This window comes from Ambystoma mexicanum, chromosome 5p (genome assembly GCF_040938575.1).
Source record: "Ambystoma mexicanum isolate Mex_15411 chromosome 5p, UKY_AmexF1_1, whole genome shotgun sequence".
NCBI lineage: Eukaryota > Metazoa > Chordata > Amphibia > Caudata > Ambystomatidae > Ambystoma > Ambystoma mexicanum.
Genome location: NC_090930.1, coordinates 67,200,844 through 67,217,836, shown reverse-complemented (window position 1 = coordinate 67,217,836; position 16,993 = coordinate 67,200,844).

Genomic DNA, 16,993 nt, shown 5'->3' with positions numbered 1-16,993 from the left:
TCCGGTACCGTGAGACTCTGAACCACGTCGGCCTTTAGGAAACTACAGCTGACCCACACAGTGCCAGCGTTGCACCGGTTATCCTGCATTTATTTTGGATTTCCCGACAGCACCCCTCTGCTACCCCAGCAGTAGGTAAGCTGTTCTTTAGATGCACCATGTGGTGTATCACCTGGGCACTAATTGGCCTGTATTTAATACCTTTAGTACTTCATGAACAACCACCCGAGATCCTAACAGTTCTGTTTCACCCACAGACATCACGGACAGCACCGCCACCGGTGCCATTTCCTGACGAAGGCCAGCATAAAGACGGCTCCAACCAAGCCACTTTCTTTGGCCAAAACACACCCTGTGTCACACCCTGTGTCGAACTACGTGACACAACTGTATCACTACCCTGTATTTGTCATATTCAAAGATTGTTGTGTGCACTTTTTGTTTACCACGCCTCAGACCATCCCCAGTCTCAGGCTCGTATTTTTCCTGTACCAGTGGGTTCTTATACCCCCTCTCGATCTGTAAGGAAACATGTATCCCAATGTAGTCTTGACCTCTACACTCCAGAGGCCGACACCTATTTGTGCTACTACTGTATAACTAACTTTGTCCGTTCGTCGATTTCAACCATCTTTCGTGCTTATCGGAAGAAATGTAAAGTAAATTGTTGAGCCACTAACTACTTCCTGTGTGAGTACATAATAAACACACACACACAGCACTTTTGTGTCTCTGTTTTGGATTTCCTCATCCTGATTATTTGTTTATAATACGTATACCCACCTGGGTAAATCAGGACCCCGTCAGGTGCCCTATGATTTATGGTATTTAAACACTGCCATAAAACCGGCTGGCTTTTGCTTTTGCCTTTCACATGAATGGCATGCATTTAAACACTGCAACAAAAAATGGCCTGGCTGTTGCTTTTGTGTTTCATGTAAAGTTAAAGAGCCATGTGGAAATGGGCCTACATGTCACTATCAATGGACAAGCAGCTGTTTCATTTACAAAAGAAGAAGGAATCAAAGATCCTGTGACATGGAAAACAGGATTATTAAACATTGAAAGCAAAAATGGCCTGCACATGTGTTTGCAAATAAAAATGGCATTAAAAAGCCAAAATGGAATAGAATATCACTGCTCACAGAAAATGTCAGGAAAGCAAAACATTATGTGTGGGTTGACCAAAGTAATGTATATTATGTTTCACCCACAAAACTCCAGTGACATTTGAAGAGTCTGCAGGAAAAATCTGGTTCTGGCAGAGGGAAAAACTTCACAAAGGAAAACCCCACTTCCAGCTGGATGTGACATCTCCCATATAATGACTCCACAATAAAATTTGTTGCTGCTAAAGGCGTCAAAATTCACTATTTTCCAGACCTGTTGGCAGGAAAGCAGGGGTTTCAAAGAAATCCATCTTTGGCTGGAGCATGACTAAAAGGTGTGAATCCTTGTTGCACCCCTTTAAAGAGACATTTTTCGTAGCAACCATAATGTGACTGATTACATTTTTATATCATTTATTATGTAATTTCCAGGTGGTTTTGGGGATATAAAATGCATCTACCTGTGACTCTGGAAACTGTAATGGCCAGTTAGACTAGGTATCTGGTTGATCTGAACATGTTCCAAATATGAGAGTTGGCGAAAAGCTGAAAAATGATATTAGGGATATGCTTAATAACTTACATCTTCATAACAGTTGTGCAATTTATGGTTGACGGTTTGCTGAGCTAATCCCCCAGAATGAGCTAAAACAGAAAATATGTTTCGTATGGCAGTTGCTAGTACAATTATGAAGTTGTTATACCTAACTAGTTTTGCCAAAAAGATGAAAGGAGAACAAAGGATGATGACAAATTTGAATAGACAGATGTTAGTCCAAACCACTAAACCAACCCTCACTGGGGGTGGCGAGAGAGAGGGTAACTTTCCAATCCTAGTGGCAGGGATTATTGCAGGCTACCTCCCCTAGATTGTAAAATTGGTAATGTCATTTCTGCTTTATAAGGGAGACTGCACTAGCACAGGGGACGCACACTCACAGACACCAAAACCGGGGAGACAGAAAAAGGAGAAAGACAGAAGGACAGAAAGAAGGCTGCTGAAACTTACCATCAGACAGCTGTAAGGAGAGCGGGAGGCCATCTTTAAGAGTGGAGTGACCAGACCCCTGCCCTATCTTTCCAGAGTGTCCTGAAATGCAGCTGACTTTACTGAAACTTAAACAAAGGCTTGCTTTGTAAGTAGCAATAACCTCAGCCCTTAATTGCATAAACCCTTCATTCTGGTAGCATTGCATTCGATATTTCCCCCATTGAAAATTCCCAATTGAAAACCCCAATTGCCAGTGCATATTAGTAATCTCCCCATTGAAGAATCCTTTGTGTGCCCATGTATTTCAGTCATCTCCTGATAGAAAAATCTTGTGTTTGCCTGTGTATGTTAGCCTATCTTCAAAACCCCTAATATTTCTGTGTAAACCCTTAGTGTATTTTTGTAAGTAAATCAATTAATTCTCCCATTTATTTCACAGGATTTGTATGGTGGGAATTCAAAACCCACCATCTCATCCCAGTGCCTTGTGAATTGGTATAGTTATGGGCCCGATTCATAGAATCTTGCACAGATAATGCGCAAGTGCCGCGCACCTAGAAGGAGCGTGCCCCAGCAGTGTGCAGAGAAATGATTGCGTGGTACGTGTATTCTTGGATTTCCTGAGGCATCAGTAGCTGTGCACGCATGGAACATCAAGCTCTGCCAGTAATGCCCACAACACGCCCCCACGCACAGTCAAAAGCAAGTAAAATGCCTAACATGGTGCAAGCCCCCACGCCATGCCTGGACCAGCATACAGACCCCCTAGCAACATACTGTGAAAATACAGCACGATCCCCGCCCGCACCCCGGAGTAATCAGGCGAAAACACCTTGCAAACCCCGGCCGCACCCCAGCCAAATTGCTTGAAAACTCAGCATTATACTGGCCACACCCAGCAAAAGCACGTGAAAACTCTGCGCGATCCCCGGGCGCAAACAGACCATATCACGTGAAAACTTGGCTTAATCCCCGGCCGCACCGCAGCCAAATCATGTGAAAACTTGGTGCGTTCCCTGGCCACACCCCAGCGTATTCGCTTGAAAACTCTGCGCGATCCCCGGACACACCCCAGCGAAATTGCGTGAAAACTTTGCGTGATCACCAGCCGCACCCTAGCCAAATTGCATGAAAATTCTGTGTGGTCCCGGCTGCACCCCAGTGAAATTGCGAGAAAACTTTGCTCGATACCCGGCCGCACCCCAGCATAATCGCTCCAAAACACCCTGCTATAGCTGGTCGCACCACAGCCAAATAGTGCGTCTGCACCTCGCAATCCTCGGGAAGCAGATCCCTCCTGATGGGACACCCACACCCCAGCACCCATCACCCGTGACGCCACCCTGCAGGCAGTCCCCTCCACATGGGACACCCCATACCTCATCACCCGTGACGTCACCCTCCAGGCAGCCCCCTCCACATGGGACACCCTCAACCCCCATCACCTGTGATACCACCCTGCAGGCAGCCCCCTTCCACATGGGACACCCCCGCCCCATCACGCCACCCTGCAGACAGCCCCCTCCACGTGGGACACCCCTGCCCCAAACACCTGTGACGCCACCCTGCAGGCAACCCCCTCCACATGGGACACCCCAGCCCCCATAATGCCACCCTGCAAGCAGCCCCCTCCACATGGGACACACCAGTCCACATAACCTGTGACGCCAACCTGCAGACAGCCCCCTCCACATGGAACAACCCATCCCCCTCAGGACCGGACATCACTTGCATGCTGGACACATCATCACTCCATCGATAGTGTGTCATGCACCTTAACTGTTGCGTTGTGACACCACCCTGAATATCCACTGCAAAACATATCCTGCAACCACAAATAAATGCATATACCTGGCCCACATCCTTGAGTGTGGCAGCTGCTCAAGCACAATTTCTGTCTGGAACCATCTCCCAACATACACATCTAACATGTTAATGGTAAAGTGAGGCCCTGCTGGCCATGTGACAATGTCATGTCCCAAATCCCCATGGAGGAATAGTCAGACAATGACAGAAGAAAAAGCAGTCTCAATGTGTGCCACATGAACAGACACTGCCCAAGCGTGTCACGGCCGGAGCCTTAATGAGCTGCTATTACCAGAACAGATTTCCTAATAAACACATCACCGTTCCTCCCATGTGTGAAGGATATGATATGAAATCATATCAAATGATATGGCATTCAAAATACGCCTATACACAGTGTTTGAAGGAGGAACGAGTTAGGGGATGGTGAACAGAGTGAAGACAGAGACAACATTCTTGCTAGGCCAGGTGACATTGAGATGGTGCAAGTTCATGGGAAGTGGGGAAGGTGAAAAGTGCGGGGGCAGGGGGCGGGGGCAGTGCAGTACATGGGAAGGACATCATAAGAAATACAATAACAATGAAAAACATCAAAATGCGGCCAGCTGGTGGCAAGTGCAAGGCTAAGTGTAGACATGAGGTGTCAAGTGCTGGAAGAGGGCTGTAGGAATACAGAAAAACAGTCAAAGTGCAGGGGATGCCAGGGAGGCAGTGCGGGTGTTTGAGTGGCAGGCAAGGGTACCTTGGGCCAAGGTCAGAGGGTAGCCAGGTGACCAGTGCAGATTCAGACATGAGTTCAGAAGGGTAGAGGCGGACAGAAAGCACAAGCAAAGAGGAATGACTTCAGTACGGATTGAGTACATGGCAATCAGAGAGTGCGCCATGCACCGATACTGCTGCATTGGTCTGCCGATGTGTAAATCCAAAGCAAACAATCAAACAAACAAACAAACAAAGCCAATATTGCATGGCAGTGCAAGAGGCAGACCAACACCAGAGATAATGATAACTGCACAAACACATACTGGTGAAGTGGAAAGCACAACAGGTGTGTTACACAGCATCAAGCAAATCATGTGCCAATATCCTGACATGTAACACTCCCACAGTCACCCCACCCACCTCCCTCACAAAGACAGTGAGGGGCAATACACAGGGATGCTGCACATGTGAAAGCAAATGCCATTTTACTGTGCACACACAAACTCCCCCTTCACACTCCTCCACCGGTCAGCCACATGAGTAAATTCACCACGCAAATGGATACCAAACATGACACATGCATGCAAGTAACCACACACATGACCAACGATGGACAGAACGAGGGACACTAAACGGACTAACAAACTGCCACACTGCAAAATAAATGTGAGAAATAATGACAGTGAGTTAAGAAAATAAAGTAGATTGAACAGTTGTATTGTGCTCATACACACTGTAAATTAAAGTTCAATATATGTACATGAAATACATAAAAGAATGCAAAAATGTCCATGTCCACAGAAATTATGTACAATACCATCAAAGATAAAACAAAAACCATTACCGCATGGTGAACACAAAAAATAAAGAACAATAAAACTATTTACACAATTAACATGGAGTAATGTCCAAAGTCCACTCCAAATAATAAAATAAATAAAAGGGAACCCACACATGAAGAACTATGTACAAAAATACGGAGTAATGTCCTAAAGCTCCTGATAATAAATAAAATCAACAGAAACTTATACCTAAAAAACTATGTACAAAGGCAGCGGGCTAGTCCTCCTCACCAGTGTCGCTTAATGTCCGGGCCAGGGAATCATCGTGCTCTGCGTCCACTCCCACAATGCGTGCCTCTGTTGCCTCCTTGAGGGCTTCCAGGTTCACCAGCATGGCCCTCTCCCTCGCCTCGCCTCCCAGTCCCTGCAAGCATCCTCGAGGATGAGGCAACACCGCCTTGCCAGATGCAGTGCAGTCTCCACCCTGGCCATGGTGAGTCTTGCCTCCCGAGCCCGCTGCCTCTCTGCCCCGATTCGCTGCCCATATTGCTCCAACACGGAGGTCATCCTCAACCAGGTGTCCACATTTGCGTCCTGCCTGATGCCGGATGCCTGACCCTTTGGATGGTATGGCCTGAGTCACGAAGCCTCCTACTCAGAACTTGCTGCTGCCTTATTTCCCGGTGCCTGAGTCGCATGGCCACCCTCCGGGCTAATGAAATTACCTGTGGGCGTTTGGCACGTGCCCTGCTCCTGGGTGCCTGCTCTCCCTCCATTGCCATGGCTCCTGTTGTAGCCTGGATCTGCATGATAACCACCTCTGCTGATCCAACGTTGACTCCCAATTCAGGCAGGGATGTGATCTCCACCAGACGGGCCGACGTGGGTTGGACAGGTACACAGGGGTCCCTGGTGGCATCTGGGCCAGAAGGTGCATGGGAGGATGACTGGCGCACAGAGGAGTAAGACGAGCAGGGGGTTGCATAAGTGGTCGGCCCATGCAGCCAATTTGAGACCAGGAACATAGCTAGCCAGTTCAGGAGACACTAGTCCTCATTGTGATGATGTGCAAGCCCACGATTGTAAGCCTGCACATCATCATGATTGAGGGCTGTACGCCTCGCGATACCAGCTAGCAGGGGTTCCACTCTGTCTCGAATGGCCAAATCCACAGACATTGGGGTGTTGGTTTGTGTGGAAACATCAGACACCTGCGGATGGGTCAGGCCTGGGGCATGCCGGTAGGTACATACTGGTGCAGGCGCTGGCCCAGGGCAGGAATTGGCACAGGCACCTCCACGGCAACCTGCACTGCCTCCTGCCCCTGAGTCTGGACTGCACCAGTCACAAACACCTCATCACCCCTGCTGTGCCCCATGTACTGGGCTGATACGACCTACTTCTCCCCACCAACCTGGTTGACTCCCCAGCGTCTTCACAGTGGATTGCCCCTGTGTGAGCTCACCTGTCCCCCCGCTGCCGAGTAGTTCACATCCACCTTCGCCCTCTTGGACCTTCCCTCAGCAGCTGTGGCTGATGTCTGAGACCGGCACCAGTCTCCTCGCTCCCCGATGATGTGGATGGCAGGGGGCGAGACTGGGCCTTAAGTCTCTGCCCGGTGCAGGCATCCCTGCTGCCTTCCTCCACAGCAACTTCTCTACCCTCTTCTTCCAACGTCGCTGAGGATAAGGAGACATAGAACACAAACATCAGGTTACTGTACCTATGTGTGTTTGGCACAAATCATATGCACATGAAGTACACTGCCAAAGGTCACAACGATCATCACCCTCCACAACACACAGGTACATGCAATGTACATACATGCACATACATGTGTGTCCTTCACAACAGACAATCACATCCTTGGACATGGCATTGTCACCACCTACAAATTGTGCATGCTACACGTACATGTCATGCACACATATCACCTGACAGTCCTGAGGCAGTGCACTGAGCTATCACATCAGAGTACCCTCAAAGTCAATCAGGCAGAAAGAGTAGGGCACACATTGAAATGCACCAGTTACATCCATCAGGGAGTGATGGCCAGTCACACTGTCACATCTCAGACACATACACATGTACAACATGCCTGTTCATGATGTTGACGACAACACCCATGTGTCACACCTCTCACATGGGCACATCTCAGACATGTAAGAAACCACGTGCACGTCGTAATATGCTGCAGTACAACACACATTGCAAAAGTAACACCGTTGGAATTACGCATGCTTCATTGAACACATGTGCAGCACTGTCTGGGACATGCACACAGACATCCGTACAAGAGGCATACTTGCTGTAAGGCTGAGGTGCACACTCCCACCATACATCGACATGCACATGCACAGGGGAGGACAGCAACACATGGACACTCACCTGACGACTCCAGGCGGTGCTGCAAATCGATGACCTGGGTGTGGAGCGCAGGGTAAAACCTCTCTAAGACCCCAAAGTCGGTGTTGTTCAACTGGCCCCGGCGCCCCCATTGGTTGTCACCAGCCTGGAGGAAGTACTGGACCTTGTTGTGCGTCCTGGATTTCAGGTCCTCCCAGCGCTTGCGCACAAGGTGGTAGTCACCGGGTGCAACCCCCTCGGCATTGATGGCACCCACGATCCGGTCCCAGATCAGCTTCCGCCCTTCCTTGCTGCATTGCGTTGCGGGGGTAAGAGGGCATCATAATGCACCAGGACATGCTCCACCAGGATGCCAACTTCCCTGGCTGTGAAGTTGACAGCCATCTGCCTCGCTGCCGTGGGGTTGCCACTTGCCTCTGGAGATGTTTGCTCAGACATGGCAACCCCCGAGGTAGGTGTGGGTGGGCAAGGTGGTTCTGGCACTGGGCTGTGGAGCGCTGGTGATGTTCTGGCACGTTGGGAGTCTTCTGAATTAGCTGATGTGGTCACAGGGCCGAGGACAGGAGGACTGGCAATGGCTTGACAGCAGGCACTCAAATTGCAGGGCAGTTGGGTAGCAGGCACACACAGTGGGCAGGCAGCAGCAGATGGCTCATAGGCAGTAGTGCGTGGGTCTTCCGTGTTGCTCGCATTGGCAGCTGTAAACAGAGTGATGTGCGAAATTAGCACGTACACGTGAAATCAGAGGAAAGGGCCTAATTGCGTAAGTTACATGACACATGCTGGCCGTTGGGCGCTGGCATTCAGAATTAGGATAAAGGAGTGCGCAGGATAACATTAAACTGTACATGTGATTTGGAGCGGATGGACGTGTGGACTTCAGAGAATTTTGGGGTGCCACGTATTTTGTTCACCACTGCGACAGTGCGTACTTCTTGTTTTGGGGGGGATTTGCCTCTGCGTACAAGCATTTGTATTTTTTTCTTTTTTCTAAGGCTAACAGTGAGTCACGTACATATTATGCATACTCTGGGTGCCCCTGTGTATAATGAACACCCATTCTCAACATCAGAGTAGCATACGTGGGCTTCTTGTACACATTTTTTGTGTTGCTGGATGCCACAGTGTACCGCGTAACACATAATGTTTTCACGTGAGCTATTGAGGGGTCGTACACACGCATTTTTGATATTTTGGGAGCCTGTGTGTTACGCGTCCCATTTATTTTTTCACGAGTGGTGATATTGAGCCTTGCTGGACCATACTTGTATGTTTTATTTCACGTACCCTTCCCCCTCACTCAATTTTCCCAGGACAATTGCTTGCTGCGCCTCCCTTTGTACAACTCCATCAGTACCCTGAGTGGGAAGGCCACAAAAGGGAAGGGTGGCAGAGGTGGCCGAGGTTTCCAGGGTCAGACACGTGCAGGGAGTACTATGCACCCCACCCAACAGGGTCAGGGAGCTGCAGGTGATGCTGACGTCCCCAGCACCCACGGCCCAGGTGCTGCAGGGGCAGCTACAGTCCCCACCACGCAGCCTCAGGGACCACCAGCCATGCCTGTAGTGGTCACGCCCAGGTACACAGAGACGCATGGGCAGGTGTTGTCCATGCATCAAAGGTGAAGGGACATTCCCACATAGTCCATGTCCCCTTCAACTAGGGTACGGGAGATGCAGTGGTAGCTGCAGTCCCCACCACCCAGGCTCAGGGACCGCCAGCCATGCCTGTAGTGGTCACGCCCCAAGTACACAGAGATGCAGGGGCAAATGTTGTCCATGCGTCAATGGGAAAGGGACGTGCAGTGAAAGGACCTGGCACTAGCACCCAGGTACGGCTACCTGCAGGGGCAACTACTGTCCCGGAATCAGTGGGTGATGCCATGGCCCAGGCCACTAGTGCTCCAGCCCCTACTGACCCGAGTGGTCCCCATCACACAGGGTCTGCACGGCCTTCTAAGAAGGTAAAGCGTGCAGTAGTGGAACAGGCTCAATCCCAATGCACGGCACAGGAGACTGCCCCATCAAGGAAGAGGAGCTTCAATGATGAAGAAATCCAGATCCTCATGGACTACGTGCACGTACACTACCGTGACATGCTCATGCGGGCAGGCAGCACACATACACCTGCTCAGCGTATGGTCCACTGGCAGCAAGTCACGGATCGCATCAATGACTTGGGCAAGGAGAGGCACACCGCTCGTGAAGCCATGAAGCGGTGGAATGACCTCCACCATCGAGCCAAAGAGAATATGGGTGCCAACTTTGCCTCTACTCTGGTGACTCGAGGTGGGTCACCACAAGAGGAAGAGGATCACACACCACATGAAGAGACCATCAGTGAGTTCATTAATGTGGAGCAGAGCCAAAGCATGGGAGTTCTGCCAATTTATGAGGACATGTCTGGTGAGTGATGAGGCTTGTGCATCCAGAATATGGTTATGTAGTTTGTGTGATTTGTTATGATTGTGTAGCACTTCTGCTTGCATCTTTATGACTGCCATGGGTGAACCATGGCATGGTGTACTGCCCCGTGCTTGGTGTCGTGCACACTGAATACTACCGATGTGCTGCATACCGAGATTCTCCTCATCACCACACCTGCTCCCTCCTTTCCTGTCACTCTCTGGCTGGCCTGCCTTGGCCCTCTTCCTGCTCCCACCTGTGATTCTGGATACCTTGGGTAAATCTTCCACTCCACACTCTCCTTCTCTCCTCACATCTCTGACGTGTCTGTGAGGTCAAACTACCAGCTGCACCTCAACAGAAGTATTTATCCTTTTCTCTCCTTCCACCAGCAGCTCACTGTCTCCAGGGCACTGGTTCTCTCTGGGCTGTGGTACTGCTACAGCCTCTTTCTTAAGCTGACTATATCAACTCTCTGCCCTCTGCAACTCATCTAGAACAGGACTGCGATAATTGTACTTGTTCTGAAGCCCAGGTATCGTATGTCTCCAGGACTGTGATCTTGACACTGGCTCCCAGTGGCTACGATGATTAAGGTCAAAACCCTCTGCATTGTCCACAAGGCCTTCTGGTTCCTGGGGCAGCAATATGTTCAACTCTATCTTCCTAAATCTCTACATGATCAAGCTCTTCAATCATCCCTCTCCTACTCCCACAGGGTCAGTCACTTATCGTAGCAACGAGTTGGTGTTTGATGTCTTTCTTCAGCTGGGGCCTCCCTCTGGAACAGCCTACCTACCTCCATGAAACTTGAGGTGGAGCTGCTATGGTTCTGGAAGCAAATCTGATTCTCGCTCTCGGGTTGTTCCTTCTCTCCTCCTCTCCCCTGATGAACTCCTGGCTGAATCTGAAACTGCACTGGTCACCTGGCCACCCTCTGATCTCTGGACCGGTCCTCTCCCCTGCCAGTTGCACCCATGCACTGCCTCCCTTGCATCCCCCAAACTTGGGGACTGTTCTCTGTATCCCTACTGCCCCATACCAGCACTTGACACGTGGTGTCTGCATTTGCCCTTCCACTACCATCACCTGGCTGCATTTTACTTAATGCTTATGTTGTAATATTTATTTTACTGCCATTCCCATGTACTGCACTGCCCCTCCCCCTCACCACCCACCCCCAAGCCTCACCTCCCCCTTCCCCTGCACTTTAGCAATCTCAATGTCACATGGCCTCATGAGTTTGGTGTGTCTGGCTTCACTGTATTCCTCCTCCCTTGCCTCATCACACCTTGTAACACTTGTGTATATGCACTTTATGATTCCCATATCATGTCATGTGACATCAGTTGTACATTGGCTTTGGGACAGTGGTCATCAAGAACCGTCTCATGGATATAGACAGTTCCGACATGTCTACATAAGGTGGCATCTGGGTATTTACATAAGTGATACTAGTGACTCAACTATGCCAGTCAAGTGCTTCTGTCTGTAGCAGGTGCTATACACCATGCACTGCATGTGTTTTTAAGTCCGTTCACACATGTCCATGTGTGGTTTCATGCTACCCATAGCTTCCATCTACACTGGCAGCGGGTGGTAGATTGTGCCATAAGTGACATAGCATTTTAATGTGTTGCAGGACACCATTGTGATACCTATGTGTGTGGGCTATTCTATTTACATGGCTCTTCATGTCTTTTTCTGTCCATGTGCTGGTGATGAGGCACTGGATGCAGAGGAGGAGGGTGAGGAGGAACAGGATCCTGAGCTGCAACCGAGCACCAGTGGAGGACGTGTTGTGGCAGCCCACGAGAATCCACTGGTGCTACAGGCCATCCAGGTCATGACTCAGTATGAGTGCACCTCTGATAAAACCAGTATCTCTGGTGGTGAACCAGAAGACAATTCCTTTATGCTGTCGCAGGTGAGTGCATCAAATGTTGGGGCTGATGTAGCCCGTGTGTCTGAAGGAGTTGTACAGGAGCTGGTTAGACCCCGCTCAAACTGAATGTAGTGGAGATAGACCCCATCCACCTGAAACCACATGTTGATAACTTATTGGGTTGACCAATGACTTCAAATGATGCAGAAATTAGAATTATAGTGCTTTGCAGAAAAACACTTTGAAGGACGATCTATTTTATGAGGCCAAGCATTTAAGAAGTATCGCGAGGAGGAGGCACAATACAGAGTACGCCCAGTCCCTGCTCTTTAAAGAGCGTAACAGAAGGACCAGCACCTAAAATCCCATAGAGGAAGCCATAAGAAATGGGTTTGATTAAAGATGAACCTAAGGAGGTCTGTTCACACTCTGTAGGAGTATTCTTAGGAGCAGAGAGCCATGATGAGCATTGGCAGAGAGCCTCGAGGAGAGTAGGCGCTGAAATACATGTGGCCGGCCAGGTTGTTATGTTTGTCAAAATCATATTTATGTGTTGAATTATGTGTTATATGTGTGCACTGTACATTTGTTTATGATCCAGGAGTAAGAAAATGTATTTTTTATTGATTTAGAGAAAATTGGCATCAAGCCAGAAATTAAAGTGATCAATTATGGAGAAAATACAATATAAATATGAACTATAGACAAAAATATGTATATGCGCTGTTTAAAAGTTAGGATGAATGCAATATTTAGAAAGAAAATGAAGAAAAGGTTGAAAAAAGTGGTTCACTTTGAACCCGTGTAAAAAATAAAATCCAGTAAATACTGGTTTAATTCTTGTATTTGTGAAAATTAGACAAGTCAATCTACTTAGTTAACCTGATACAGCAAGAAACCGCACAGGGTGTATTAGAAAAGAAGGCAAGATAAGAAACTGACAAAAAATTGAGAAATTGTGTTTTTTCAGGCTGCGTAGAGACGGGAGAGAGAGCTGTAAATGTGCCAGTACAGTACTTCCTTGGTTGCTGAGATAAATACAAGGTTTAAAAAATAACTATTATGCAGAGAAAAAGATTTATTTTAGAAATGCGTAGTTTGACAGATTGCCAAAATAGCCGCACACTGTTGGAGAATGGATAGTGTTTTGCTTTATAATCTGCAATCTTAAATGAAATAATTTATATTTGCAGCAAACGGTCTCTGGAATGGAATGTGATTCAGACTGTGCGACACAGTGTTTAGGAAATACAAAATTGTTTTTTGAATTATAAAAGGTTGATTGATTATGTGGTGAAATCATGATTGAAGTCTCATGATTATTTGAATACTTTTGCATGGACTGTGTTTCATTGTATAGGCAGTGCTTTGGTCATGTTAAAGCTAACTGACAATGAATGCCTTTTGATAAAAACATTGTGAGAAATCTGTAGGTTATTTGGTGTTATGCATTGTAAATGATAAGAGAAGGAGGCGTGTTAGTCTTTTAAATAAAATGTGTTTTCATGTATGAGAATATGGGAAATATTGCCATGAAATGATAGCATGAAGTGCAAAATTATAGGTAAATCCATAAAAATTGCACTCAATAAATTTGTGCAGTAGACAGGTGTCAAACGAGGGAGAGATGTTCCCAATGATATATATTATGTCTGAGGATTTTGAACATATTTGGAGACAAAAGTGGAAAACAGTTCTATAAAATCAGACAAGGTGAGAGGAGTGTAGCTGAGATTCAAAATATGTTTTTATGTGCACAATGCGGCAACAGACATACTAAGGTACTAATAGATGGTACTTGGACTAGGCAAAGTAAATAAGTTGTGGGAAATGACAGAAATAAATGTGAAAAAAACATTATTTGACAGACATTTCTGAGCTAACATGACAAAATTGCCAACAAATTCAATCCAGTTTTAAGAAAAGTGGTAAAGCATTGAAAGAAGTGCTAGCAAGCTGTACCGACACATGCAGGCATCCATGAAGAGGCACTGACATGAGAAAGAACACACACACACACACACAGACACATATACAGAGGTACACATGATTTTATGGAAGTGTAGGTAATCTGTGCACCATGGACAAGGCATTTAGGAAGGCGCACACACACTTGCAAGCACACACCAATGAATACACAGAATGTTGTTTACAAGTTAAAATGATAGCTGACACAGAGAACAGCTGATCCTTTTTGGAAAACTAGGTGGGCAGAGATTTGCGCATTTATATTTAGAACTACTGAGATTCTTGCAGTACGCAAGAAAGAATAAAGAGCAGCAATTATATTTTACTGTGGTCGTAGGCAAAGACACTTTACAGTAGATAGGAAAGCATTTTGGGAACACGTGGGAGTGGTGTTGAAATCACAGGAAAGGAATGTAGCAGTATCGCACATTCTGGGCGGCCTTGAGGAAAAGTCTGCCAAAGTTAAAATTAGCTAGTGATAAAGAAAGGTGGGAATGCGGCACTCAGTGAGTGCATTGCGGACAAATAATTAAGTGTTAAGGAAGTTTTGTAACTACCAGCTTGCACCCATTCGGCTATGACAGAGCGCTAGGATGGACAAAATTTAAAGAGTGAGAGGCTTGTTATAACAAATTGTAGGGTGACAGTCTGAAAAACGCTTAGAGTGCTGTAGCCAGACTCATCAGATGTGGGAGCTAAAAAAATGCCAAAAGCTGTCAGAAACCGTGCAGAAGTAGCTTAAGAAATTAGTGGGCCTGGAAGCAAAGGCATGGTCAGAGATATAGCTGACCATCACACAGTATTGCAGATTACTGCAAGAGAAGAATTGAAAGAGAAATTATGCTAGGAAATGTGCAGAAGTGAAATTAGTGTAGAAAAATAGTCAAAATACGCCATGAAAAGGCAAGGTTGACTAGTGGGGAATGGTCATGTTCACGGAAAACTACAGCTGAATAACCAAAGGCAGTATTAATCAAGGTGATAATGATTGTGTACCACAGAATAGGGAAGGCTCCAGAGGTAGAGGCTTTCAGAATAGTCAGGGATATTTCCAGAGTTACCGAGATGGGTTTCAAAGCATGCAGAAGAATAGTAAAAACATGCAGGAGGGGCACATTAGGAGACCTCCTCTAGGTTGGACATGCGATATGTCAGAGCACCTTGCACACATGTGTAGAAGCCAAGGATTTGTGCACAAATGGGCAATTCTCGAGAGGGGGGACAGCACGCCCCCTAGTGTATAGCTCACATATCAAGAAAGTTTTTTTTGTTGCCCAGGATCAGACATTATAGCAGACATGAGCGCTGGGAGTGAAGCAGGTACAGCGGCTTAGGAAAGGTGCAAAACTGATTTACTGCAAAGGGCAAGCAAGTGAGCCCACATGTAGGCTCAGCAATGTGCAAACACGGAATAAATAGGGAGAAACAGGAGTAAAAGGTGTTATTCTAAAAAGAAGGAATGCTTTCACAAAAACAGAGGAATGCATGCATCCACCGTAGGAAAGACTCATAGGATGACTGGATGCTTTCAGAATTGTTGGTGGCACTAGGCCCCAAAGAGTGCCGAGAATTAATATGGCAAAGCAAGAACAATTTTTGTTCTAGTAGTGGTAGACACTGGGACTGTATGTCTATGAAGCAAAGAGAGAAAGGTGATGAACGAATATTAGAAGATTAAGGGTGGTTATTGAAGACTATAAATGTGGTTTTTTGCCTAGTGAGGAATTGGTAGTCTCTGGAGGAGAGTGTGATGTGACAACTTTTTGTTACATTTGTATTCTGGAATGCTGGTGAACAGAGCAGCAGTTTAAGTCAGCTGCTCCTGCTCCCTCTTGGCCTATGGATGATTAATGCAAGGAATAAATACCTTTCAATAGAAGTAGATTGAGATTCCAGAGAACCCTATTCCTAAGAAACCAAAACAAGGAAGTGACATGGAAGACACTCCTGGAATTAATGACATTGATGCTCTGCTGCTGAAGGTGTCACAGGATGTAGGGGAAATGATAATTACCCTGAATGAGCTATCTTCCAAAGTAGGTCACCTGGAGACTAGAGGGACTACAGTGGAGTCCGGAAATGTTTCCTTGGCTTCTGAAGTTGCTGGAAGTTACAGAGCGTATAAAGAATTATTGAGTTCTGAGGTTTCTGATCTGAAGAAGAAGAATTTAAGGCTGGAAGCATAAAGGAGAATCCTTAACTTGCGCTTGCTAGGAGTGAAAGAAAATCATAACCTGGATAAGGATCTAGTCACAAGAGTTGAAGGGAACTTGACCGAGGTGCTGGGAAAGAAAGTGTTGAATGATGGAGACTTGGATTATGCGTATAGAGGTGGGAAAACCATGGAGGAAGGAAAACCCAGGCAAATAATTTTGGTATTAACAAGAGAGAGTGTAAGGGAGAACATTTTGAAACTGGCAAGAGAAAAAGGAAAACTCATACTGGATGGATCCTCTCTGGACATCTATCCAGATTATCCAAAGGAAGTGGTGGAGTAAAGAAAGGCTTTCAAATTAGCAAAACGTTTGGCTCAGGAAAGAAACATCAAGACTACGTTGCTCACACCTGCTACTCTAAAGATTTTCCTGGATGGAGGGGTGAAATCTACAGAGAATCCTTCTGAAGCAGACCGTTGGCTAAGAGATGAAAGGATCAGGAATGATAGGAAATGATTTCTGCTTTATGGAATCTTGAAATTGCTTATATTCATGTAAACGTTATTCTTGTTAATTTTCTTATTCCAACCCCCCCCCATATTAAAATGTATATGATAGTAATATAAGGGTGTTTTTTGCTGAAATGTTTTTGTTTGGTTTGTTTTTCTAAAACTGTGTCTTAACGGTGGTTTCCCTTCACTGTACATCTCGTGGAAGGCTTTGTACTGCAGGAGGTGGGTGCCTTCTCTAACAGTGCATGGAATGTTGGGAGACTGGTAGTACTAGCACGGACTTCGGCTTGTACTAGAAATTGGCAAGGAA